This window comes from Corvus kubaryi, unplaced genomic scaffold, assembly GCF_017639235.1.
Source record: "Corvus kubaryi isolate FWS band 111438036 unplaced genomic scaffold, C.kubaryi_AGA036_p1.0 68, whole genome shotgun sequence".
Classification (NCBI taxonomy): Eukaryota; Metazoa; Chordata; class Aves; order Passeriformes; family Corvidae; genus Corvus; species Corvus kubaryi.
Genome location: NW_024582056.1, coordinates 10,472,136 through 10,498,191, shown reverse-complemented (window position 1 = coordinate 10,498,191; position 26,056 = coordinate 10,472,136). Strand labels below are relative to the sequence as shown.

At 37.5% G+C, this 26,056-nt stretch overlaps 1 protein-coding gene across 5 annotated transcripts in view; it reads right to left on the bottom strand.

Annotated features, from left to right (window-relative positions):
- The window catches only part of SEMA5A (semaphorin 5A), a 318,257-nt gene that overhangs the window by 35,357 nt on the left and 256,844 nt on the right, over positions 1-26,056 (bottom strand). The window lies entirely within an intron of this gene.

The following is a 26,056-nucleotide window of genomic DNA, read 5'->3' as shown; positions in this document are numbered from 1 at the left end:
AAAAGGACAACAGACAAAATATGTTTTCTATTACAGATTCTGGCTCCCTGAGGTGCATGTTACTCATAGCTCCAGAACTGCTAAACCTATCTTCAGAAGCAAATTCCCTGTGGAGTGATATGCACTAAAAGGAAGATGATATCTAAGAAACTAATGCAGAATTGCCAGTATTCTTAACAAACACAGACTTGTCAGTATTCTCAAGCCCCACAATGTATGTCTTCTGATGAATGTCATCAAGATCTGTAGATCCTGCCTATTCATTTTCCACAACAAAATATACTCCATCTGATGCAAATGCTTTGTAAAAAATGTGGTTAAAATAAACAACCACTGAATATTAGAATAAATACCCACTGATCAAAAGAAATAGGCATCAGAGGGAAAACTTGAAAATTTTCTCTCTACCTCTTGCCTGTTATAGAGAGAGAAACTCAGCAGAAAGTACTTTCTGAAAAGGAGCCTACTAAAGTTTGTAATTCCACTAAATGCTAAAAAAAAAAGGAAACAATAGAAATAATGGTGTTATCATATAGTACAACCTCCTTCTTCCATAACCTCTACCCCAGTTGATACCACCATGTTCTAACAAGCAATAGATTACCTACTCCTCTCTTTCCCATGGTGATAATAGCCTTTTTATCTCATACTTTCCTCAGCCCACTACCTCTTCTCATAGTCTAACTTAGGAACATACACAATTAGGTTTAGAGCAATTGTTTTCAACCCATATTTTGGTTTAAAGGCTGTGTTGCTATTTCAGACCTAAAATAAGCTTATTGTCTGAAAGCCTCTCTAATTTTTTCATCTGTTAGAGCTGGATAAAAAATTCCCCAGAAATCCCTGCCCCACTAACACAGTGATGCACCAGACAACCCACCATCATGCTCAAGAGTCTCAAGTTCTGAGGCCACAGGGACTTGTGACAACCTTGTGTTTTCACAGTTTTGTGGTACTTCAGAAATAAAGACTCTTGGCCCAAAGGCTTCTGCTGGACTACTCTTGTTCCCTCCTCAAGGCTGTGCAAAGTCCCTTCCCACCTTAACATCTGTTGATCACTACTGTGGTGACCACAAGTCATACTCAGACACCATTTAGGAAAGAGGATCAACATTTCTGGGATCTGAGTTTCAGCCTTGTCTGGTTTCTGGTGCAGAAGACAGCAAAGAACAAGCAAACTATCTGGTCCTGGTACAGCAGGGGAAGTAATTTCTCCATGACCCCTCAGGAGTCAACTGTTTAAATCAGGTATGTTTTAGACTTAGGAGAGAGCATGTATGACTGTTCTCCTTGCAGCACATAAACTGTAAAAAAAGAAATCATAAAATTAACAGATGCTAGCCACAGCCAGAACTACCCTGCTTGCTATCTGATCTGGCTACCCACCTTCAAAGTGCAGTACCTCCAGTGACTGGATTACAGTGCATCTTTTACCAAGAGCACTCTGCTTTTCCATCTCCTTTTTTTTTTTTTTTAAGACATCTAGTACTGATGAATCTATCACCTCCCCAGCTCAGCGGATCCACTAATTGGTAATCCTCAAAGCTAACAAATTGCAAGTTAATATGAGGCTGCATTTTCCCCTTAATATTATTTTCCAATCACTGAATTTCGCTAGGCCTTTATCAATGATGCTGAAAGTGTTTCTTGTCCCAAACCTACAAAAATTTTTTCATGCCCAAATACCCATACATAATAATAAACTGAGCTTAACTTGTTAAACCTACACAGGATTTGAAACCTGATCTCCAGGTCCTGTGCACTCCAATGTCTTCCATTTGTCCTATTTCCTTATTTTTCCTAGGACTGGACACCAAAATTTGCCTTGGCATCCCAGAAGAAGTCTTATCTATACAGCATGCAATGGCAATCATCATCCCATTTGCCTGAGAGTCTGACTTTAATATGTATATTATTGCATTAGTGCTTTTTCCTTCCGTAACATTGTACAAAGAATCTAAGTAGACTCAATTATCTTTAATAACCTGTCCTTTTCTAAATCACAGCTTAACAGCTACGTATAGTTTTTTATCCCACACAAGAGGCTGGTAGTATCTGGCAATATTAAAATATGTTTTATTAGCTTCTGCAATTATCTAACATACTATTTACTACCTCACCAATCTCTGTCATGCTCAAGCTTTACTGAAAATGTCTTATATCACTGTCTAGACTGTTGATAAAAATGTTAAGTGCTATTGACCCAACAACTGATTCCAGGCAGACTCTGCTAGACACATCCCAGTAATTTATATCTGCCCATTGACATCACATTTTTCAATTTGTCAGTGAACCAGCTTTTAATCCATTTAACATTTGTCACATATTTCAGTTTTCTGAATCAAATTATTTTCTGTTGTAAAGGTAAATGTCTTGGAAGAGGTGATGTGCTGTATTACTTTCAAACACCTTGAAACCCAAACTCTTTTCTATTAGTAAGTAAGCAGGAAAAAAATCAACCAGTATAGTAGCTACTACAATGTTTATTTCAATATAGTCACAATGGTCTAAAAGTTTCAGTTCTTCATTTGCTATTGCTTTTTGTACTGATATTTTTTAGTTGAAACCAAAAGCTGCTAGAAATGTGGGGGCTTTCTTTATTAGACATGGCACAGACAGGTGAGAGTCATGTAAAGCAGAATACGTGAGGTATGTAATGAACCCTTTGTCAAATAAATATAGCTAGTAGAGAAAGAAGTTAATTTAGTGGCAATGTATTAATGTTGCTTTGCTAACTCACTTCTGAGATGAACACGTCAGCTCCCTTGCTTCTAGAAAGACAGACTATCAGTGTTCAGTGTGCTCCAGGATGTGTAGTCCCTTCCTACACCCTGACAGAGAGCATTCTCCTATGCTGTTACACGAGCCAGAAACAAAGATGTTCCTGAAGAGTGTCTGTGGAGACCATTTGTTAGTTTTTCCTTTCTTCTAGCTTGCTGCATAGCTTATATGAAAGTCTGACTGCTGTCATGCTTGTCTATTCAACCACTGGATAATGACCACGAAACAAACAAATAATGAGGGGAAACAAAAGTACATGCAGTTTAACTGGAGAATATTTACAGCAGTAAATAATCTCTCTGTGAGACCATTCAGAGGACTGTGGCCAGAATAGACGACTCCTTGGAGTTCTGGCACTAACAATGGCCTGGCAGAGCCCACTGGCTCCTCTCACAAATAGTGAGTGCAGCATCGCTCTATTGACTACCACGTCTGCCACAGAGGAGTTGAAAACTGCACAGTGCTTGTTCAGATCATCGATGTGATCTGATGCTGAAAAATCTGGTATAAGCAGAACAATGAACTTACTCTGGATAGCCTCAGATTTGGAAGTATGGAAAGGGGGAGAGAAAAGGCATAGTTCAGATTACACATGGATATATTAAGTGCTGCTAGCATGAAGACATAGTTTGATGGGAAAGATTTGACAGGGAAGAGACAGAGAATATGGAAACTGATACCTCTGCTTGGATTATCCTCCCCTTATCACCTTGTCCAATGCTTGAACAATTCACCCAAGAGGGATTTCAAGAATGTGGCTCTCTCTCCAAAGCAATTCTATCAGCTAGAATCATGGGCACATTAATCAAGTAACCACATATAAGTCTCAAATGAATAAAAGTCCCAGATGAAACACTGAGGTCTCATCTCAGTGGTAAGACAGAGCTAGAAAAGCAGTGAAGCATTCTGCTTTGATAGCGCTGCTGAGAGGAACTGAGACAGCAGCTGCTAAATTCCACCTCCAATGTTCCACATGGACTGAACAGAGAGATGAGGTCAAGCTCTCCTGGGAGATTCTCTAGATACTCCGAGAAATACTTCAGGGGCTCAAGTGATGGCTTATTCACATTAATCCTTAGGGTATGCTTGTGGACTCAGAGCAATAATTACTTGAGGCCATTTACAGAATCAAAAAATATCATTGCAATAGTTCAAGCTTAACCACATTCTCAAAGTTCTCTTTGCAAGTTGTTCCAGAACCTGTGGTCTAATTCACCGTATTATCTACACTTGAAGTGCAATTTCTTTCATGTAAACCAGAATTCAGATAGAGACTTCTATTCCCATTTATATTGTATTTTTATATTATGGAGGTATTTCTCCTAACAAACTCTTTATTTCTTTGATGTATACAGTATGTATATGTGGAAGGCACTTCTTTAGTTCTCATCCGTGTTTTTCTTTCTCACCTGTTACTGTGACAGACAAAGCAGCTAAATCAGCATTGACAATGAATTTAAATATTTTCAGCCCAAGAGTTATCTTTTATTATTTGCTTTTAATATATTGTATTAGTTCTCAAACATTTTTTTAATCACCAAACAATCCATTGATTAAAAAATACATTTTTGCTTTTTGCTCCATTCATGCTAAACTTCAATTTGACTAGTCCAAAATAATTCTTCAGGTATTGAGACAACAGCAGAAAAGAGTGTCACTGATTCATAAATTGAATGGTGTAGAATATCTGTCACCTGAGACTAGACAGGGCTGTTAGATATCAGAAACTCAGTCTCAGCCATCTCTCAGTCTCTGAGTTTGTCATAGCAATATATAGTTAGAAGAAAGGATAGCTCTCACATGCAAGCAAAACAAAGGCCAAACTGAATGCAATAGTTTTCTAAAACGCCAGAGAAAAACAGTTCCCATGTAGAGGGGGCCTTGTTTGCACGTCAAAACCGAAGTTTCCTGAAGGACTTATACACTCTGTCTCTCTCTAAGAACCAAAAGGTAGATAAAATTTATCTTCCAGTGGTTGAAAAACACACAGAAAAATCACTTACTGAACTTTAAAAAAGAAATGGTTACTTTGTTTTTACTACAGAAATGTAAAGACTTGTCTATTTAAAGAAGCATTTTCAAACTAAAACAAACAAAAGACACGACCCTGATCATATCTCTATTTATTCCACAATTTAAAAAGACAGGTTCTTCAACCAAATACCATTAGACATACCTTAGTTGAGTGTAATTTTGCTGCTACAATACTATTTCGAAAGCATGACAAGAAAGAACACCCAAACCCCAATAATTTCAATCCGTTAAACAAAACATCTTCTACCCTGAAAATTTCACAGCTATACTTAGAAAACAAGCCCTAAAAGAATTTCTGAGATCCCCCATTTTATTTTAACCACACTAAGACATGCTAGTTTGTAGGCAGCGTTTTAGCTTCAATTGACATCCATAGGAGGAGTTCTACTGATTCCAGTGGAACTAGGACTCCAGAGACTACTGCTCACTGCAGATACAATCCTGCAGCGATGTATAGTAAGGTTAGGAGGTTGTGCCCAGAATGGGTTTTTAAAAATATTTTGATAGATAGAGGGAGGAAAATAATTTACCCCGTGCAAAAAGAACGCGTGTCTTCTGAACCAAAAAGATGTAGGTTTTGGCTGAAAATACTGACTGCACACAACCTTTTGTTCCAATTTTGTGTATTTTAAAGAAAAGAATTGGAAAAATCTCCATTGGTGTAAAGGCCAATTTAAAAGGAATTAAAGGCTGGATGTGGATCCCTTTTCCATGGAGGAGATCAAGGCCCCATGGACAGATCAGTGGATTAGGGCAGTTCAGGCCTCAAATCCTTCCTATATTCAGTATCACTAATTTTACTTCAATAAGGAAAGCTCCTACTTTCATCACCTCTTCATAAACCCATCAGTTTTCAGAGTGAACAAAGCCACTGCTTTCTTCTTATTTTTTTTCTACCAGCCATTTGTAACTCCCTGCTCAAAAGCTACATTTTATGTCAAACTCATCAAACTTTCCTGAAAGAAATTGCTACTACTGAAAATTACTGGTTTGCAGGTAAGTTGCTGCTTAGGAGATTGGTGTCCAGGGGTATTTTCTCCAGTTCATAGTGAGGAATCTTATTTCAAATCCCACCTTGTCTGTGGTTTAGTATGCAGTGTTACAATCTGTCACATAATAAACATGCCTCTTGTTCTAGCAGCTCCACTGTGAGGCAGGAACCTCCAGAAGTGGGGGACAAGAAGATGGGGATGTCACCACTTGAACCCAGTAAAATTTCAGAAGACCAGAAGGGCCTGTCAGAGGACTAAAGATTCAGTTATTTTTGCCCTGGGTGTTGTCATTTAGACTGCTGCAAAGAAAGGAAGTATAAGATATTACTGACCTGATGAAAACAGAACACACAGGACCATAAATAATCAAGGCCGCAAGGCTGAAGGGATCGTCCACCTAAAAATGACTGCATGGATTTACCAAAACTGACTCAAAAGTGATTTCTATATTGCCACATAGTGAAGGCCTCAACTGCAGTAGGAAAGCCAGGACCAAAATGTGAGCAACATCATGACAAGTAGATGGTGAAATATAAATATCATTAAAGGCAAATGATGTGGTACTTGTAAATGAACCAAAATTAATCTTTTCAGAATTTAAAATCAGCATGTAAGTAGAGCCTTGAAATACATACTTATACATTTAATTATAAAGAGAGGGAATTCAATTTTACCTTTAAAATCAGGAATGTGCCATTTGAAAAGACCAGGAAAAGAGATGTAGCTTCTCTGATCACTCAGTACTTCAGAAGTGGGGAAAAGGAGGCTGTTCAAAATTCCATTTTGGGAGGTATGATCAACCAATGGGAAAAAAGTAAGTTCCTGCAGCTCAAGGAGTTACCACTCAGCTGGGCCATGCTAACGATCTGTGCATGTGGCTTTATTCATTACAAATGCAAATGCAAAGGAAGGAGGATTAAGTCAGATGGAAAATGGGTGATTTATTTTGCTGTAATAACTCAATTGTTCGCAATTAGTTTCAAATACTCTTACTGAGAAGCTTAACATTTTTATGTAGGCTCTATAATTCCTAACAAAAATCTTCTAAATTGCTGAAACAGTTATTATTAACTTAAAATATATTTTTTTAAACTGCTGGAAATCATGGCTGTCCAGGTATTTATTAACTGAGAGTAAGAACTTTAGGAGATAATCCAATAGTCAAAAAGGCATAAAAAGGCTATCAACTCATCAGTTTTAGACAGTGCTGCTCCATAATCACTGCAAATCTGTTATCACTCATAAATTACCTTTTTCCCTCATGTAGGTTTCTAGAAAGAAAAAAGAGACCTATGTTCTTATTGTAAAAGATCCCTAACAAGAAATTTTTAAACACCAAAAGTGGAAGAAAATCTGGAATTTCAATTTTCACAGGCAACACCAGAGTTACTTGGCTACTTTGTTACCTGGAAAAAGTTTGATTCTTAGATATCTGATGCTTAGATTCACCCACTGCTAGCTACAATATTTGGCAATGTGGTGAAATGGCTGAGATTCACCCACTGCTAACTACAATATTTGGCAATGTGGTGAAATGGCTGCTTTCTTTAACAAGGCAGTTTCCAATTAGGCACAGCAGTAAAGTGGTTCTTGCAATGTGCATACCAAGGACACATTTACTTCCATCATACTTAAACCTGAAAAATCAACTGTGTGACAAGCCTTCAGCCAAGTAATGCAGAAAATTAAAGCAGTCATTACTATTTTAGATCCATCCAGAGATCACACTTTTAGATTCTTATTAATTTGTCCATAGTCATTTATTATATAATCAGTGCAGCCTTATATTACAAGTAATGCTTTTATCAGCCTACAGCTCATCATTGATCTCATTTTCTACAATAAGACAATCTTTCAGGTTCAGCTTTTAGGTTAGGATCAAAATATGAGGGGAAAAAAATGCAGCTACTAATCACTGGTACACCAAAACTGACCTGAGAGTGTGAAAGTATTAGCTGCTTATTCAATCATTTAGACAACAGGCACTCAGTTTCAGCTTATTTTATTGTTTGCTTGGGGTTTTCCCACATTAACTATAAAGATGGATGAATTGTGTTTTATCAAGAAAATGGAAGCAAAATTTGTGAAAACTAGTGTTGGGAAGAGCTGAAGCCTGGTTTTGCTTTGAAAAGCTGATTATCCTAATATTCTTACTGTATTTTTCATTTAAAGGATGGCTTAAATGACAGACCAATCACCGGGGGGGAAAATCCAAGAACGTCACCACTTCTGAGGTAACACTTCAAATGTTAAAGCAGCTACTAAGTGACAAATGTGCAAGCAATAGAAATGGTAGCAACTGAACAGATGAGGAGCCACGAACTTTAATTCAGCATTGCCAGTCCAAACCCAGGAGCTGTGGTAAAAAGCAGAACTGCTTGCTGAAATATGTTGAACTGTGGAAGTATTTAAACCCGTTGGAAATGGATTTAGTCACACAAACGAGACAGGTTCAGAGATTTTGATCACTGCACTTTCTGATGAGGTAGCAGAAAGGCTGTGCTCTGCACTTCTGAAAAGGAAGTCACTTAGTAAGGGATCTGAGTATGGATTTGGAAGCCCAGTGAAGATGGCAAAATACAGTTGCCAGATCCATCCAGGACCAGACCGTTTTTATCTCATCTTCAAAATGCCAAATACCAGAAAGTTCCAATTATCTACTCAGAGGAAATTCAAACATGGAAAGTTGATGTGCATATGAAAATCCATATCTTCATAGCTCAAAGGCCACTCCTCTGTATTTGAGTGAAAGGAGAAAAACAAACACAACTCTGGTTTCCCACATTCCTTTAAAGCAAAAAAAAATCTTTTAGATGTTCAGTGACTGGACATCACCTATGGAAAATGGATATAGAAGGTAGGTTTTAAAAAAATACATTGTGCTATAAACATTTTTTCAGGCCTTGACCAAGGCCTGTGGAAGCAAACTGAACCAAAAATGCACTTAAGCACAATTTAATACATTATCACACCACAAACATCTGCCTTTCCCCAGGGCAGAAGTTACAGCTGAGCTGACAGACGTGACTGTGTGCCCACACCTCAATCACTGCTGCTACAGTCAAGTAGATAAACACAAAATCATCTTAGTTATAGCTTGTAATCACTTGGACAAGGAAGTACTGCAACCAAAAAGCCAACATATTTATTTCTGCCAACTCCACTATGGGAAACCATGACCTTTAGTAAAGGGGGACACCTGAACTGGTTAAATTGTTGTAGCAAGCATCAGTTTAACTCATGTGTGTAGCCCCTGGCTACATGGGAAAAAAATACCACAAAAAAGAAAAAGGACAATCAAAATAACAGCATAAAATTTTACAAGTTACTGATTGAAAAGCAGAAACATAGAAAGAGATATTTGAAAACTATGCCTCTAGTTGTGATAATAAATGTAAATTCAAATTACCTACAAATTTTCACAAGTTTGTGCTTAACATGCTCAGTAAGTGAAATTGCACAGACAATTATAAATATACAACTGTCTGTCATTTTCTCATGAGTGGGTATAAATTTCTCAAAGCTTATACACTTAACACAGGATTCAATTTCCCAAATGTATGGCTCTGTTGCCATTTTAAATGCTGTGGGTTATCTCACCTAGCTTCCAAACTGTTCTAAAAGCATGTGGGTCTCTCACATGGCCTCTGACATATCTTCACTATAACTTTCACCCAGAAGTTCACACGCCCTACAGCTTCCCAAAAGCACACATGTCTCTCTTTAGGTCAATCTGCATCCTGCCCTTGTATCCACCAATAGTGCCTGTCATTTTTCAGAATCACATCAGAACTGAACCTCCTGTTTCACATTTTCTATTTGATTTGTGTCAATCTAAAAAACTCCTTATAAATCAATGTCTCTCATACAACACTCTTTATTTTTAGACATTTTAATGTTCTTGGTTTTATATAAAGTTTATTTAAAAAGCTTTTAATCTGTCTACATTTTATTTTTGAAACTCAAAAGTGTTTGCAAAGAAAACACTTTTTGATCTTCAGCCAATTCCTGGTAAGACAGATGTTTCTGAGGTAAAAAAAATAAAAAGCACTACTTGTACGCTGACTTCATATTATGCTCTGTTCCCAGCATGAGGAAGATACAGCAAAAATAATTGCGTGCTTCCTTTGCACCTCCTCAAACAGCAGCTGTCCTGTAGGTGACATGACCCTGGTGTAAAAAAGATCAGGTTTTAATTGACAATAGCCTGTGTGTTTCAGCTCAGGATTTCTGAACACTATGCTCTGCTGCTCTGGGGAAATTCCTTAGGATTAAAGCTCTTTCATTTTACACCTTGTTTGACGTCTCAGCAGAAAGGCTAAGCACTATATAAGGGCAAGGTGGCACTGCTAAAGACACTGAAGCCAGAAGCTTAATGAAGAAAAAAAAAGGAGAAGGAGATTAGAGACTGTAAAAAAATCATAGGAAAGAAAATACTGTGGTAATGAAAATAAACTGACCAGAAACAGGTCTGGTTTCCTGACAAAATTAAATCAAATCACAGTTCAAATGGAGCATTTTATGAGTTTCAACAAGTTGAACATATAACAATATATTTTCTTAACACAATACTCATGAGAGCTCTTAAGGAAGGACTTTACTACTTAATGTACACACAGGATCCTAAGCTTCTCTTTATACACAGCTATGCTCATCTCAGTCTTGCTGCAAATCAAATTTCTGCCAGCTTTGCCCCATTTCTTGACACAACATTCACATAAACTCATTTATGAGAGGAAGAAAGAAAGGAGATGAACAAGGATTGATTCATACCGCAGTGACCAAACTGGGCAGAAAAAACCCCAAAATATTTATCAGAATATGACATCTGCTAAAATTTTTCCCTTCCACACTAGAAAAGGGACATAAATAGCTACAAGCTACAAGAGTTGAGTTACATGCCAGAGGTTGGAAAATTTAACTGTGGCACATGCCTCCAGGATGCTGAGACTGCAGACTGCCATTGGGTAGTTAGGAATGTTGTGCTTGCTTATCAAAGCAATATGCAGACAAACCCATGGTAGCTCATCGGAAAAGAGGGATGGGTAATACATGATGTCGTATTTCTGACATTCCTAGCAATGGGAGAGAACTCATGGCCTGCAACTGTGTAACCATGGCTGGAGTACACAAGTCAAACTCATGTGACAGAATTTTAGCTCAAGGTCAGGATGGGTGCCCTGAATTTACACTTCAGGCTTTAAAATACAGGCTTCATTTTGACAGCTCTGTAAGCATACCATCAACTCTGTGGCATTTGCAGGACAATGACATTAACAGCTGGAAAATAAAAGTGTTATCCCTAAAACAGGCAATTTGCTCTGTGTAAGTATTTTGTATTCACACTGATTTTAAATTTGAAATGTCTGACCGTTTATAAAGCATTCTGGCCTATCAAATAAAACTTTGAAGGTCAGTTTGATGAGAACTACATTGCTGGAGCAGTCTATCCCTGAAGGACTACGCTCTGTGGAAGGCACCCATGCTGGAGCAGTTCTTGAAGAACTACAGTCTGTGGGAAGGACCCAAGTTGGGCAAGTTAATGAAGAACTGTTTTCATGTGGGAGGGACCCCATGCAGGAGCAGGGGAAGACTCTGAAGAGTTCTACCCCTGAGGAGGAAGGAGCAGCCGAGATGACGTGTGATGAAGTGACCTCAGTCCCCAGTCCCATGAAGTTTAGCCTGGAAAGAAGGGAGAAGTGGGGGGAAGGTGTTTTTAAGATTTAGTTTTAAATCTCATTACCTTATTCTCATTTGACTGGAAATAAAATAAAATAAAATAAAATAAAGTAAAATAAAATAAAATAATTTCCCCAGTCAAGTCTGTTTTACTCATGATGCTGCTTGGTGAGAGATCTCCCCCTGTCCTTTCTCAACCCAAGAGCCTCTTATTATATTTTCTTTTGCCTGCCAGGATGAGGAGGGGAGCAACAGAGCAGCTTTGACCTCCAGCAGGGCTCAGTGCACGACATGGCAGGGCTGCAAAGGTAGTCTGATACTATACAGATGGAAAGGGAAAATTATAGTGAAAGATTTTTGTGTTGTGGGGTTTCTTTCCCCATTGGACAAGCTGGTAAAGCATCCTTCTGTCTGACAGCCTTCTTTGACACTCAGAGGAATTTGTCACTGAAATACAGAAGTTCTTGGGAAAATAAGTCTTTCTTCCAGATGCTCAAAGACAAGGCAACACCAGTAAGACCAGCAAAGGTAGAAATTGGGCCAGAATAGGTAGTACAGGCAGTCTGCTTTGTTTCTTATTCTTCCTTAAGAAGCCTAATACAAGATTGTTAAAGGGAAAATAAAATAAAAAGAAAAAAAGAAAAGTAATAAAGATAATAAATAAAAGATAATGACACTGAGCTGTTTGCATATCCACAGGCAGTTGCTAGTGTACTACATAAAATAAAAGCAGTTACAGCTGAAGAAATTCCGTAGATAAGAAAACACAGGTACTTGGCAGGAATTTGGGGATGAAAATGTGAGGGTGCAAGCAGTCTATAGGATCCCAAGGGAGAAGAAAGAAAGATGACAGAATGTAATTTTCAATAACCTTCATACAGATAAAATTCTCACAAATCCTTAAAGGGAAGACTCAAATATGGTTTCCTAAATGCTAATTCACCTACTCATACTGTTGCAGTTTTAAAAGAGCACAAGAAATGGTGTATCTTTTAACTTTTAGTTCCATAATTCATAAATTTGTTTATGTGGGACTTAAGTTTTGGTCACAGCTTCTAGTACATCTTAGCACAGTGGCTTCTCATCAAGGCATAGGTGTTTTAGTAAATATTTTAGTATCAGTGATGAGGTACAGAACATGCTGTTCAGCTAATGCTTGGTTTATAAAAGCAATCACTCGGCAGACACTGAATGATATATGAACTCTCTGTCTTAATGGATCCCTATACTATATGAAACCTAAGCCATTCAACCAAGGTATTTTTGTATCAGAGACAGGCATGAGAGAGATGCCTAAAAGGCTTTCAGGAGGGAGGAACACAACATGTAAGTTTACTAAAGATTTTTTTAAGGTGTAAAAAATCATGCATCGTCACCCAGCTTTCTTACTTTTAACATCAAGTATTGCTTAGACAAATTGTTTCAATAGATACTATTTTGGAACAGAACTATTTTACTTTGTCTTTTTCTTCCTTTTACATTTCATACAAGCAAAAGAATATTTTTGTAGCTGTATTGCCACCTAAGATTGCATCTCTGTCTCTCCGTGTTTAGACAAGTCTGTGAGAAGTCACAACTTTGAAGCTGTTTGTTCCTTGAACTGTAGCTGACATAGCCAAACCAAAATTGTGGAAGTGTTTTTCAAAATCCCATGATAAAGGAAAAAAAGTTAATGTGATCACTCTGCAGGATGACAGAGAAAGTATCTGACTTTACAAAATGGAGAGTTCACTATCTGTTTCTTTTGAAAGAATCTGTGGCAGATGCATCAGGGTGATTTTTTGTTTTTAAACAAGGATTCTGGAAAGAATCAGTCCAATGTGTCAGGGCTTTATCCTGCTCAGAGGCAAAAAGACATTTCATTTAGTATGTGTGAATGTTCCAAAGAGCATCTAGCTCACACTTGAACACAGGATCTGCCATCATATGGCTGTTCACATGTCTCAAAGACACAAAACATTACAGAAAATGCAAATTACTTTTTATAGGATTCAGTGACATTAAACCTCAAGAAAATTTAAATCATTCAGTATTTCAAGTCAAATGAGAATAACATCCTCAAACACTTTACGTGCCCATCACTCCTTCCATCAATTTAGCCTCAGAGAACAATTATTACCACAGAAGGAAACTGACTGAGATACAGGAACCACATTTCCTGCTATAATAGTACTAGATGTGATTCTTACTCACACCCGAAAGTTGTTTTTTATCTGAAGAGATCCTTTCTTCTAGGGGTAAGGACAAACGGTTGCACAGATTGCTTGCATTTCTAACAAACAAAGGAATTCCTTGCTAGAGGGTCACATGGATTTACATTATGCCAAATTCAGATTTCCTTGATACTCTTTTAATGAGGTCCCATGTGCCCCTTTCATACACTGAAGATTATTAATTTAAAAAAAATATTACAATTTTAGGCACAGGCGCTTAAGAAAAGCGATGAGAAGAAGAGCTGTGTACTTTATATCTACTTTAATTGAGTAATAAACAGAAGCATCTGGCTCAGAGGAGCTTTTGATCAGAACAGCAACATGTAATGTTAAGACTGTGTAGTTTTATCAGTACAGTGTATCATCTTCTTTTTGGCTAAGTGAAAGCAAGTGTGGGCCTGCCTGGCATCACAGCCAGTGAGATATGAATATACAACAGTTGCATTTGATCAAGGGAGTTTCCTACTAATCAGAAGTTAAATGAGAATGTCCAATGTTCCCTAGTAGGACCAAAAAAACCCGATGTATCTTTATTTGCCCATAGGATATGGCTACTAGCTAGCATTAAGAATCCTAAGCTCATGACATAAGTGATTTATTCCAGCAGATGTGAAGTCTACTGCATAAATTCCAGAAAGAGACAGCTATCCCAATCCTTAGCTAAATTGGGATTTCTGAAACATAGGTGTGAATACTAAGAAATTCGGGTTTGAAAATCCAGTGTGTTTTCTTTTCGTTTCATGGGTATGGCAATACCATTAAATCATGTGAGGAGACACTTGCATTCCAGCATGAATGGTCCACCTGAAATCTAAACATAACTAAACCACTAACATGCTTCCTGGCTTTGTAGCTCAGTAGATAGGGAGTAAGTGCTGTTTGTACCAGGCCACAGGTTTTGCATTAGGCTAACAAGATAGGCTACAGGACCTACCTACCCTAGGCTGGGCCTTGCCTCTGCTTATGTTGGTTTGCCTGAAGATTTGTTTTTGCAAGCAATAGCAATTATCTAACTACCACATCTCTACCACCTGCTTTGTTTCAACTTTTCACCAGCTCTGTTATAATTGTGCAATGCAATGTCTACACCAGCACATATTTTGTAACTAATGGGCATTTGTAACAGGTAGTTACCGGGGGTAGAACGACCTATTAGACCCCCTTAATAAAACACGGCACAGAGGAAGCTTTGAAAGAACTGGAAGAGAGCAATAACTGCAGCCCAAGGGTTATAAACATCTCTGATGGCCAATTACTGGTCATCAAATGAATGCAACCTCAGGAGCAAGGCAAGTCAAGCCATTCTTGTCAAGCCTTAGGGGTAGCAGAGAGAACAAAGAACAAGCACCCAACATCTGTAAAACACACATTACGCAGTAAATTCAGCTGCAGATCAGCAAATAATAAGCAAGCTGCAAAGCCTCTTAACAAACATAGAAAAGATCCCAACTACGTCCTAAATTGAGACGAAAGAAATCAACATCAATGTCGTACTTCTGGCCAAGGGCTCAGGATACTGACCAGTTGCTGTAAACCCATGCCCAGACTGAAATCATCAACCCCCACATCGAGGGGCAGTGGGAGGGCAAGCCTAACACCAGAGAAAGGTGGAGACTAAAAGGTTTGTGTATTTATGTTACCAGCCTGTAATTTACACTATTTGATAAGGCTGTTATGAAAGTAGAAACATTAAGACTGTAATCAAACTAAGATTAAGTTCTTGGCTGCTCATAAATGGTGTATTCTTTCTTGCCTGTAACAGGACTGCAAGTGTTAGTAAATAGGTGGGAGTCCAAGCAATCTGTTCTCTAACTTAACTGCAACAAATGTCTCATAAAATACTTCACAGTAAGAATATTTTCAATTTCATATTCAATTTCACTTTAATTCTATTACTCTTATTAGATCCTGTATTGGAATGCTTGAGTTTGCAACTTCATAATTTCTTTAAATCTAAACAAAAAAATAAATCATGTTTCTTATTTTGATGAAGACTTTACCAATATCAACAAAAGTATATGAAACTTATTTATCACCTGTATCTTTGAATTCAGAACTATGAGATGAGAAAATGTGAAACAAAAATCCAGATGCTCTATATCTAAGATGCCTTTGTTATCATGGGATATCAGCAAAGACCTATGAATGTCCTGGCCTGATTATGATTATATAATAATTGTACTCATCTGATAGAGAGGGTGTGAATAGGACTGTAAAATGGATATCTCTTTAGAATGGAGACCCAGTAAAATAATGAGAACTATGAAAAGGGTTTAAAATTTGTTTCTGAGTATGTGGATACTTCTCTAAGAATTGTTGTAAGGCAGAGACTGACATTCAATTTTTTAAATTTTTGCTTTATTTGTTGATTTTATTTTTTCCACGGAGCTTCAAACTTCCATTTTCATACCCTTTTCAGAAAAGAATCAAACTCAGACTTCTCATTCACAGCATGCTATTTCAATGTTGGAGTGGGAGAAAAAAGTGACAGAAAGGAATCCTCATCAGCATCAAGTCATGGAGAATATTGTAAATCATAAATTAAATTCTGAGCATGAGGCCTCAATCAGGTAGAGCTACTCTCTCACCTGCAGGCAGCCAGTCATTAGTCCTTAGATTAGCAGTGATGAGAGGAGAAGTTCTTCTCCAACATTTCAAATCCCATCAAAAGCTTAGGCAATGGGGAGTGAAAAATGGTTTCCCCTTTCTTTTTTTTGCTTTTCTGAAAAGAGTGAGGTTATTTACTTCATTTGCTACATTGTGAAGATCTAGCATGTAATAATTTTTTACCAACCAAAAAAACTGCCCAAGTATTTAAGAATTTTAGGTAGTGGGAAGAGGAGAACAGTAATAAAGGTCCCGGCACAATTCAGCTCTGGTTTCCTTAGTTCAGGACTTTACTGCAACATAAGCAAGTGGTGAACTGTGAATCTGCAGGATGTCTTAGCATAGGTAAAACTGCATTCATCATACAGTATCTGTGTCATTTGTTTCTCCCTCACCAATACATATTCTCCAGATTTATTTGTATTTTTGAAGCCATGTAAACGATGAGCTGAATTTAAAAAAAGTGTCCTCAAAATTTGCAATATTTTTGTATTAATTACAGTACTTAAATCCTTAAATGGGCACTATCTGTCCTAGACACAGTGTAAGGCAATGGAGACATCATAATTTGGAAAGTTAGGAAGATGCTCTACCATGCAACAGGCATTACAGTTACTGCTCTTTGGTTCTCAACCTGAAAATATCAGCATTGTTATTAAACAAGCTACTTAAGATAAACCTTTATGTTTTCTAATGTTGGGCTGTTTTGTGGTTTTTTGGTTTTTTTTTTGTCTAATCTGTCTGTGTAACCTAGAATACTGCCAATATGATTCAGAAGTCCTGCTCTGCAATGTTTTCAATTATAGCTGGGACTGTGCAGGACTTACGGTGACTGAGATACAGATTTTATTGGTAGTAACTCAGAGAAGCCATTCTTCTGCTTTTGATGAATGAAACAGACCCAGGCTCATGCAATGATTGGTATCATTCAAAGTATGAGAAATGAGAACAATACTTCAAGAACCACTAACTGAAACAGGTAAAGTCATTCTATATCTAAATGATCATTCCACAACAAAATGGCTTTCAGGAAACCTAGGTGAGTGTGAGTTCTCCAAAGAGCCTCATCCCAGCAGGACCAACAGTGATTCAGTCGGGTCAGAGCTCAAAAATCCTTTTAGACATTTTTTAATTAGTTTCCTTTACCTTCAGTATCCTTTACCTCAGGCAGTCACCCAGACAAACGTGGATAAAGCTGCTCCCCAAGAACTCAGGTGTCTGGTGTCTGTTTTATACTCCCAATATGGCTGTGCTATTGATTCTTACTAAAACCTTAAAATGTGCTCAGCTACCACGGACGTTAGAGCCTACACATCTTTAAAAATACCTGCTTACAATCCAGTATATGCCACAGATATGCCTATATATATGGGTACATACCTTCTGTAACTTCAACACTAACTGAAAGTTAGACTCCACTGCAAGATTTTAATTGGCAAGTGTTAGAGGTGGCCTTAATTGCTTATCTGCTTTTTTAAAGTTAAAAAAAGGTCTTCTGAGATGGTATAAACTGTCTAGCATTAAACCTCCAAGTTTCCTATCACAGAATAACTGTATCACTTCCTCACTTACCTTTAAAAACTCACATCCAGAAAAGCACTGAAAACTGCACTGTACTGTACACTTACTACAGACATATGGTTTGTTAACTTTAACTAATGGAATTGAACAAGCACGCATCTATTTATGAAAAACCCTTTCTTTATGAACTTGTATAATCCCTTCACCACTTAAGAACACCAACAAACAAACCACAGAGTACTTAATGTTTTTCCAAGGAAAATGCAGGGAAGGAATCAATTGGAACAGCTTTGTGTTCAAAATCATCTGTGAAACATCAAAGTTATGTTTGTTGGAATCTGTGCTCCAGCTGTGGAGTTTAGAGCTTTTTGCTTTCTTAATCACGTTCCTTATTCCAATGAGTAAGTACTTGGTTCTGCGCATTTAGATTCGGAGAGTTAATTCATCAGGGACTGCTCATACTCCCACAGCCTTTAAAGTCATTTCCCCAAGAGAACATGTCAAATTTGAAGGTTCAAAATTTGGGTTTGATAAGTGACAATTTTTAAAAATAAGCTGGATTAAAAAAAAGAATAGAAATTATACTCATTGAACTGTGTAGAGAGAAAAAGATGCCTAAAATTACAATTAAGCTGCCAACAAACAAAAGCCCCTCACATCCAATTCATAATAAATCTCTCTGATGGCAATATTAAACAATTCTTTAATTGCTGGGAATCCATTTATGAGTAAGTCCTTATCTGTTTTAAAAAGCAGTCAGAATGACAAAACATCTGAGGCTGACTCAGTTATTCCCGAAATCAGAGGAAGACTAAATTGACTTCAACGCCTTTTCTGTAAGGCCCCGTTTTAGCAGTGACAGTCAAACACTAAAACCACTTTTTGTGTCAGTTTGCGACTCCATACAAAGTATAATATGACTTTGAAGAGCTGCAGAAACCAAATGCTGCATTTTTTCCATAACTTTCAGTGATCATGGATTGAGTCCTCCTGTTTGACCACCCTTAGGGTGCAAGTGTGGGGCAAGGGGTATTTTGGGGATTTTAAATGTAATATAACCGTTCAGCAGTTGTGAAAAGTTCTCTGCAGAAACTCAGCTTTTACCCTTGACTAAGCAAACTAGGTTACTGGTTTAACTGCCCAAGGTTAAGAAATACGAATAAAACAACAAAAACATGTATAATTTGGCCAACTGTTTTGGTTTTTTTTCCCCAGAAAAGCATAAAAAGAATTTTCTTTGCTGAATACTGCTCCCTTGAGAGGTGACTCTACTCAAGAGAAAAGTATTAGGGGGCTAATCCCTGACCCCTCCTCTACAGTACAAATGAACAGAGAGCTGGGTTCAGTACAACCATTAATGAGGGACATGCAGAGGGACATGACCCAGCAGAGCACTACAGGAGGGAAGCTCTCCAGGGGCAGTGTATTAGAGGCAGAGAGCAAATCCTTGCTGCCAATCAAGAAATCTAAGGAAGGGCAAAAAGAAATCATCATAACTAAACAACAGGGAGATGACAACACCCTGTAACAATCTAAAAAGTGGGGTACAAACAAAAAATGAATATGAATCTAGCACATTAAATGTAAAAACACAGTAAGAGGCCAGGAAAGAATTCAAGGAAGTACTTTGTAAGGTCTAAAGGCTAAGATGCACTCTTATTTCAAGGACATTAGGGACAGAATGACTGCTACAGAGTCTACAGGCCCAGTATTCTGTGCAGGCATACAAGGGGTATTTAGAAATGGCAAGACCACAGCAGGCTGTGTTAATTGAAGACATGATGGCACAAATAGATAAAATGAGCAAAAAAATGTCACCAAAGAATGTAACTACAGAAGCAGAAATAAGAAAACTACTACTAATGACACACAGCTTCTTGCTTAAATTTGCCTTCCTATCTGAAGCCTGGAAGATGTTAAATGTGACATCACTTTTAAAAGATACATCAGGAAGTTCAGGGGATCTAAAAAAATTGAGCATGACATCTGAATTGGGCAAATCAGGGAAATCATAATAAAGCATGAAATTAGTGGAACATGAACAAATATGATCTGCTGGAGAGCAAAATTATATGCCCTGCTTTTCTTTAAAAGGAACCTATCAGAATCTCTGAAGGAGTCAGCAAACATGGATACAGGTAGTAAGCTGATACAGTTTACTTTGAATTCAAACGGACATTTCACAATGCATCTCAAAGGAATCATTCTCTCTTAGGAGACTTGCAGCCAAAAGCTAAATGAAAATGTATTCCTCTTTCACAGATAATTAACTGCTTAAGAGGTGGTAAATGGAAGAGAGGAATAAATGGTCAGTTTTTCACAATGAATGGTGTTCAGTATGGTCTGTGCTGTAAACCTGTGTGGTTAAACCGATTCAACAGCAGGGAAAGTACTGTACCTAAGACGGCACCTACTTTCAAAAAACCACTCTGGTAGGTGTGCTGCAGAGGGAAAAAGGAAAGGGTGAGTATAAAGTTTAAAAAGCACACGCTCTTCACAGGCTGGGACTGCAGGCAGAACGCAGTTCTAAGAACGAAACTCATGAATAAATTTCCCCCAAATAATCAAAGGCACCTACCTCACAAAAGGCAAAAGATTAATAGTTCATTTTCATCTTTATTTGTCTGACTATATTAGGCAAAGAACTTCTGTAGCTTTAGAAAGGAGAAACACTTTTGTAACATCTTGCCCTCGTGTTTTTCAGATTTTCCTTTCTTTTCCACATTTCACCCTACCTGCCTCTCACAACACAGCAAATTCTGTTCATATATACTATTCTTCCTATGAAGTTTAAGGCAACATTAGTTAGTTTTCTTGGGACTATCATTGACAGCCAAATTTTACTTTACAGATAGGGCATCTCATATTATTATACTTCTTCTTCAGTTTTACTTAGAAAATTACCCAGGAAATAAAAAAAACATTCATTCTGAAAACAAAGGAAAGAAGTGAAAACATTTCCCTGGCTAGAGATGCCAAACAACACTGCATTTTTTTTACCTTTTTTTTTTTTTTTTTTCAAAATTACATTCATATGACTCCCAGCAAGATTTTGAAGGATTAATTCCTATAATCCACCAGTTGCTTTTTTTCTTGCATTCTGTGTAATGGATCATTTTTATACTTCATACCAAATTGCTGATGATAGATTTCACTATATGTCTAAAATTCCTTTTAGCCCGACATTTCAGAAGAAGATAATATGCACTGCTATTACTTCTTTTTCTAAGTACTTTAAAATTCTTTAACAAAATATTCATTCTGCCAAGTTATCTCACTAAAATGCTTCAATATGTGCATTGGGATTCTGGATACGCTTTTCAGTATGGGATAGGATACATAAATTAACTATTTTTAATAGGGAGCTTAGTGCCTTTGCAAAGAGGTTTGTGTGCTCCTATGTGAAAGAATACAGTATACTTCCACTTTTGTGAATAGTTGCTTGAAAATTTTTGAAACTTCTGAATGAATCTCTTCTTATGCTTTAAATATAGTGAGCATACTTCATTTCAGCTTAAAGCAGAATTACAGGTCTTCTAGGCAGAGTAACAGCCAGATATACTCTCTGGACTTCTGCTTGCTGATGTCATCCAAGGCTGTGAAAAGACTTAGCTAAGCCAGGCAATGCCAAGAGATGTGGGTCTGTTGACTAACTCTCATGTTTTTCATAGAGCTTATACTGAGGGGCTGGGGGCAGAATAAACTCAGCTGTGAAAAAATGAAATTTTTGTTAATAAGTGGTATATCCACAGCAGTATGACATTATCAGAACAGTAAATTGACAAAGCCACATACAATGTCCTCACAAGCACCAACATATAAATGGTCTTTTATAAGGAATCCTGGAATCTGCCGCTACCTTCATAAAAAATCTTCATGAAATAAAGATGGGGCTGCTTTTGAGCAACAGAGCAATAACACAGAAGAGTCTCGTGCTGAGCACTGTGCAGATGTTGGCTGAGTAAGTCTCGTACCTGACCTGGCACCTGGCAATCCAGCCTGTGGAATTGGCAAAGTATCTCTAGCACCACAGGACAACTCTACTGTTGTGGGTGGGGTTTTTTTCCACTCTCACTTCTGGAGATTGATTGAAAGTACAAAGAGACCAAAGTGAATCTGTCCTTCCTCGGAGTCAGATAGCAGAAAAAATACAGGTACAGTCTACAGCTGCTTTTCTCCATCTAAAGCCTCTCTGACAAGGCAAAGCAAGAACTGCATTTTGGGGCTGACCTATTTCTGGACCAGTCCCCATCTGTGTAGGGGCGTCACAAATTTCAAACGAAAGATAAATGAACACCTGCATCTTTACAAAGTAGTAACTTGTTTCACTGATCTCTCATGCTAGAAATTGTTATAAGTAACGAACTTGGAGATTGTCATAACATAAACTGAAAGCCTGTTTTTACGCTTTCAGCTTTCTGATGTTTCAAATGAAATAACAAGTATTGTTCAATTAGAAAAACTCTGTTCTGGAAGACACAGGATTAATACTTTTACTTTTGGCTGCATTTCTCTAGCTGAAAGAAATATGCAGCATGATGCTGCTTTCAAGAAACGCAAGGGGTCTTGATAGGGTGACAGTGACGCTTTTTCCTGCCTTTCAAGCTGCAAGGACAAATCACTGTGTATTCTGGTAAATGAGCTCAGTGTTTGCGTGAGTTTATATTCTCAGACATGAAGAATACAATCCCATCTACTGGAGTATTCAGATATAAATATTATTTCAGATTGCTGCAATAGGCTGAGTCACATCATCCTGAAGATACAAAATAAATTGTAAATAAACACAGTGAAAATGTGTATTTGTCTTTTTTAAGGCTTGTGAACATATTTGTTCAAGATGAATGTCAGACTCTTTGAATAACAATGTCTTTTATTTGGTGGCTGTAGTATTAGAGCAGAAGTATTCTGTCGACAACTTAATGTGAAAGGGAGAAGGGACTAAACCAAGGAGGAAAAAAAAAAGGAAGTTTTGATAATTCCATCAATAAATATTCTGAATTTTTTAATTATTTCCCAACCACATATAACTTGTGTAAGAACTGGGCTGCCTGACATTATTTTCAATGAAAATCAAAATCCTACCACAGCCTAATAAATTAAAAATTACTATGATGCCCTGAGACTAAGTAAAAATATAAGCTGGCACATAAATATAATTGATTTGGATGGAGTTCCATTTAATTGCACTCAGATGGCTAACGACTGCTGTCAGTCAGCTCAGCTAACAAATCAGTCTCGCACTCGTCAGGAGTTACCGCATTCGTGAGGCTATAAATGGCAAAAGTGCATATTACTTATTCAGGCTTCATCCATCCCTCAGTTTACTGAGGTCAAATTGAAGAATACTGAAACAAAACTCTGCTTTGTGTTAAGGTCTACATGTGAGCAGACTTTTTGGTATAAAATGTGTAAACACAATTACTGTGTTTGCACCGTACCATTTTAAGTACAGGTGAGTAAACCTAAAAGGAACAAAATAAATCAGAGGGACAATTTGTTGCAAACTGATTCAACAATCACTTACAAAGAGGAACATTGGAAATGCCATTCCAGATCAGATGTGCCTTCCCTGTTTATTGTCAAATGACAGCACAGAAATTAGAAGAATGCTAAAAGCACAGCTCTAAATTTGACTGTTAATATTCAGGAAAAAGATTTAAAACTTTAAAATTTGATTTACTATGCTAACAAAAATCTATTTTTTTTTGTCTATTATAATTCTACTTCATCCTGATATCCTGCACAATTTTAGTTGTGTGGAGTTTTATTGGTTCTTAAGATTTAAGCCTCAACAATTTCTTGCAACAAGTTACATCATTTAACAATGCCCTGGATAGAAATTAATTCCCTTCACAGGCTTCATATTTCCTTAAAACTCATTATATTACAGTACAGAGTGCACAGAAATGCCAGTGTTCCCTCTCTAAACCTGTCATTAATTCATATATTAGTCCTTCATACACTAGAACCCTGTGTACTCTGACTTATGAGAATCCCAATCTTTTGCCTTTCTTTGGAACACTTTCCCAAGCTCAGCTCACTTCCACCACAGGCCATATCCTTTAAAAACAGTAAGCATGGCTACAGAACAGTTTTATGTAACTGCTTTATCAGGTTTCTGAGGTAATTTTCAACGTTATGCTTCATACACCCATTTTTCTCATTTTGATTGCAACTGTACAATGAAGGTTGCTACTGAACTGACTACAGTAAAATTAAGGTTTCTGCATACTCAACAAAGACATATCTTTGTAATGGAAGAGACTTTGAAAATCAGAGACCAGGTGAAGCAGTCCATCACTACCTGTATTAATTTTTAATTTTTGTTAAATCTGGATTAGAGGCTTACTATACTTTTTTTTTAAACACAAAAAATAAGAAAAATACTCTGTATTAAATACTGTTCTAGTTGTTCCAATAGCTCTCTTTTTTTTTTTTTACAGCTCTCCCTGTTTATGTCAATTCTGATTTCATGTAAACACTACTTACGTATTAAATAAAGCTACACAACCCGTACATAAAACACTAGATCCACAAACACCGGAATTAATAAAGCCTGATTTCCTGTAAGTTTGTGTTTCAAGTTTTTGAAGTTTTTCCTCTCTGCCCCTTCCCATATCTCCTGCCCATAGCATTTAGGAGTCCATCTGCTAAAAATTAAAAGAGATGCAGTGTCTAGTCCCAAGCAACACGTGTGCTGATACGTACACTCAGGTGAGCAGCACCTGACACCACTTGGATCAAACAATGGATTCAGCTGCAATTCTGTCTCTCAATGTAGAAACGAATTCAGTTTTTTTAAACTCTACTGGGCCACTGTTTTTCATGAAACTTGTTGCAATTCCATGTCACCATCTAAGACCACCCTCCAGTCAAACACAGTTGTAATGGAGGAGTGGGTGCTTTACTTAGGAGCAGAAGAGTAAGAATACCTGACAGACCACAATATGATCCTGGAAGTCCTATTACTTGATAAAACTCAGCTAAAACTATGCCATCTACTTTTTTGTTCTGGTTTTTAGTCTTCATTGACAGTTATGGATTACTTTCCAGAGATAACTGAATGTTCTAGGTCCACAGCAATGAAAAAAACTCAGGCTCCATGACGCACAAGTCCTTAGGAAATATCCTCCAGTTTTGGTTTTGCTCATTAATTCAGTTTAAAATTAGTGCAGCACAAAACTTCAGCACCCAAGCTTCTCTCTTCCTATCTTTCTCCTTTTTCATTCACATTCAAAACTCGTCCAGTCAAAGGAAAGTGAAGTTCACATCTCCTAACGCTGAGTCCTTGAGCCCAGCACGGTGCCTGCTGGGCACAGAATGAAGGGGGTTTCAGGTACTTCAGCTTTCTGTGGTTATCAGAGACAGCAGTGACCACAGCTCAAACACAGGGCCTCACAGAACGGGGGGTACAGTATTACATCTAAGTATACATCTAAGTATCAATAATGAGCTCTACATCTACAGCATAGGAACCACTGAAAACTACAACAAATAGCACTACCTGGGACAGGACACACTCCAGTGTGCCTGGTGTTTTAGGAAACAGTGGGGCAAATTCTGACTGGACCAAATTGGGTCTCCTATCTCTGATCAGTACAACTCCCTAACTGGATAAAGGCACTTGATCTTGAGGCACACTGGTGTAGGCAACTGGCTGTTGCCTACACCCAAAGTCTTGGGAAAGTTTATGGACAGTTACACTAAAATTTGTTTCCTATGTTTTTTTAAATAAGATTTGGACTTCTGAAACAAACATTCATGATCTGTATGACAGATACACATGTGCCCAATACAAAGTTCTTGAATGGGAGAACACTCGCTTTGGCAAACCCTCATAATTAGATTTGAAAGAGATTACAAATCAGATGGCATTGGTCCCCAAAAGAAGTTATTTCACATGACCTGGAAGTCCCTGAAAGACCTTGCTACAGGAATCTCAGAACAGGACTGCAGTCAGTGTCAGTTGTCACAGGTTGAATGGAATAGTTTGAAGTAGAGACAGTTTCCCAGCAGCTAAAAATATATTTCACAGCTTTAAATTACTTTCAAAATTACATTTCTCAAAAAAGAGATGCTTCACACTATTCTGTTTTAAGCAAGACAGCAAACAACTTACAGTTTAGTCTCTTTTTCAAAATCAAACAAATGAAACAGCGAAATGATTGCTGGATGTCTGCCCAAATACCACCTTAAACAGCTCACATTTGGATATATATGCACATC